The sequence below is a fragment of the Hoplias malabaricus genome, chromosome 1 (genome assembly GCF_029633855.1).
Source record: "Hoplias malabaricus isolate fHopMal1 chromosome 1, fHopMal1.hap1, whole genome shotgun sequence".
In the NCBI taxonomy this organism is placed as follows: domain Eukaryota; kingdom Metazoa; phylum Chordata; class Actinopteri; order Characiformes; family Erythrinidae; genus Hoplias; species Hoplias malabaricus.
Window position 1 is genome coordinate 16,860,881 of NC_089800.1, and position 2,500 is coordinate 16,863,380.

Consider the following 2,500-nt stretch of genomic DNA (forward strand, 5'->3'; position numbering starts at 1 on the left):
CTCATACCCTGCGTAAGGGAGACTCAGACATAGGCAGGTGTGCTTGTCAAATCCTCCTATGTTGTTCCAAAGCTGAGATCTGACCATCCCACTTCCAATATATTACAGTCAAAATATATGTGGGTTTTGGACACTTGAAATTTTACAACTCTAAAGACAGATATGAGATCAAGGAGACATGGGATGCATCAATAATTGTTTTTTTTTTGACACAAACATGATGTTTCACTAATGTGAAATATATTACAGATAGGATGGCCAAAGACTGGTTACTCTTTGGGATAACGTTATTTTTATGCTAAGAAAAAAACATTTTTCATGCATCCGATGTCCACATAATATCATATATGTCATTAGAGTTGTAGATTTCCACTGTCCAAAACCCATATATGTTTTCACTTGAATGTATTGAAAGTGAAACCATCAGATCTTGGCTTTGGCATGAGATGTCTTGAAAGTAAGACCAGCGCTGTCTAAATATGAGTCTCCTCTGCTCAGGGTGTGAGTACAGAGAAGATTGGAGAAAGTCAAAAGTTTTGCTCAAAAATGACTGCAGATCAAAAGAGGTCCCCAGTTCAAATCTGGGTGCCCCCTCATGTAAAGATAGCATTGGTTAGACTTATCTTTTCACTGATGTGAGAGAGAACATCCTAGCAAGAGAGCTTGGCCTCTTTTTGCTGCCTAGTGTCTGAAAATGAAACCTCAAAGATTGTTGGGTGTCTTCATCTTTAGCAGAGGATGGTTTCGATCCATTGACCTCTGGGTTATGGGCCCAGCACGCTTCCGCTACGCCACTCTGCTAGCAGTACACCCCAGATGGGACTCGAACCCACAATCCCTGGCTTAGGAGGCCAGTGCCTTATCCATTAGGCCACTGGGGCTCAGAAAAAAGCTCCATATATTCTCCTTGCCTAGCTTGCCTTTGCATTCACCGGTCACCTTTGGAAGATTTTTGGGTGAAATTTTTGACTTTCTCCAATCCTCTCCAAACTCATACCCTGCGTAAGGGAGACTCAGACATAGGCAGGTGTGCTTGTCAAATCCTCCTATGTTGTTCCAAAGCTGAGATCTGACCATCCCACTTCCAATATATTACAGTCAAAAAATATGTGGGTTTTGGACACTTGAAATTTTACAACTCTAAAGACAGATATGAGATCAAGGAGACATGGGATGCATCAATACATGTTTGTTATTTTGGCACAAACATGATGTTTCACTGATGTGAAATATATTACAGATAGGATGGCCAAAGACTGGTTACTCTTTGGGATAACGTTATTTTTATGCTAAGAAAAAAACATTTTTCATGCATCCGATGTCCCCATAATGTCATATATGTCATTAGAGTTGTAGATTTCCACTGTCCAAAACCCATATATGTTTTCACTTGAATGTATTGAAAGTGAAACCATCAGATCTTGGCTTTGGCATGAGATGTCTTGAAAGTAAGACCAGCGCTGTCTAAATATGAGTCTCCTCTGCTCAGGGTGTGAGTACAGAGAAGATTGGAGAAAGTCAAAAGTTTTGCTCAAAAATGACTGCAGATCAAAAGAGGTCCCCAGTTCAAATCTGGGTGCCCCCTCATGTAAAGATAGCATTGGTTAGACTTATCTTTTCACTGATGTGAGAGAGAACATCCTAGCAAGAGAGCTTGGCCTCCTTTTGTCTGAAAATGAAACCCCAAAGATTGTTGGGTGTCTTCATCTTTAGCAGAGGATGGTTTCGATCCATCGACCTCTGGGTTATGGGCCCAGCACGCTTCCGCTGCGCCACTCTGCTAGCAGTACACCCCAGATGGGACTCGAACCCACAATCCCTGGCTTAGGAGGCCAGTGCCTTATCCATTAGGCCACTGGGGCTCAGAAAAAAACTCCATATATTCTCCTTGCCTAGCTTGCCTTTGCATTCACCGGTCACCTTTGGAAAATGTTTGGGTGAAATTTTTGACTTTCTCCAATCCTCTCCAAACTCATACCCTGCGTAAGGGAGACTCAGACATAGGCAGGTGTGCTTGTCAAATCCTCCTATGTTGTTCCAAAGCTGAGATCTGACCATCCCACTTCCAATATATTACAGTCAAAAAATATGTGGGTTTTGGACACTTGAAATTTTACAACTCTAAAGACAGATATGAGATCAAGGAGACATGGGATGCATCAATACATGTTTGTTATTTTGGCACAAACATGATGTTTCACTGATGTGAAATATATTACAGATAGGATGGCCAAAGACTGGTTACTCTTTGGGATAACGTTATTTTTATGCTAAGAAAAAAACATTTTTCATGCATCCGATGTCCCCATAATGTCATATATGTCATTAGAGTTGTAGATTTCCACTGTCCAAAACCCATATATGTTTTCACTTGAATGTATTGAAAGTGAAACCATCAGATCTTGGCTTTGGCATGAGATGTCTTGAAAGTAAGACCAGCGCTGTCTAAATATGAGTCTCCTCTGCTCAGGGTGTGAGTACAGAGAAGATTGGAGAAAGT

At 41.2% G+C, this 2,500-nt stretch overlaps 3 non-coding genes across 3 annotated transcripts; all 3 read right to left on the bottom strand.

Moving 5' to 3' along the window:
• Nucleotides 1–808: 808 nt before the first annotated feature.
• trnar-ccu (transfer RNA arginine (anticodon CCU)) lies at nt 809–881 on the bottom strand. The gene has a single exon. It is a non-coding gene; the product is annotated as a tRNA-Arg (tRNA).
• Nucleotides 882–1,710: 829 nt separating this feature from the next.
• Nucleotides 1,711–1,782, bottom strand: trnam-cau (transfer RNA methionine (anticodon CAU)). Its single transcript has one exon. It is a non-coding gene; the product is annotated as a tRNA-Met (tRNA).
• A 7-nt stretch (nt 1,783–1,789) lies between these two features.
• Nucleotides 1,790–1,862, bottom strand: trnar-ccu (transfer RNA arginine (anticodon CCU)). Its single transcript has one exon. It is a non-coding gene; the product is annotated as a tRNA-Arg (tRNA).
• Between the last annotated feature and the right edge of the window lie 638 nt (nt 1,863–2,500).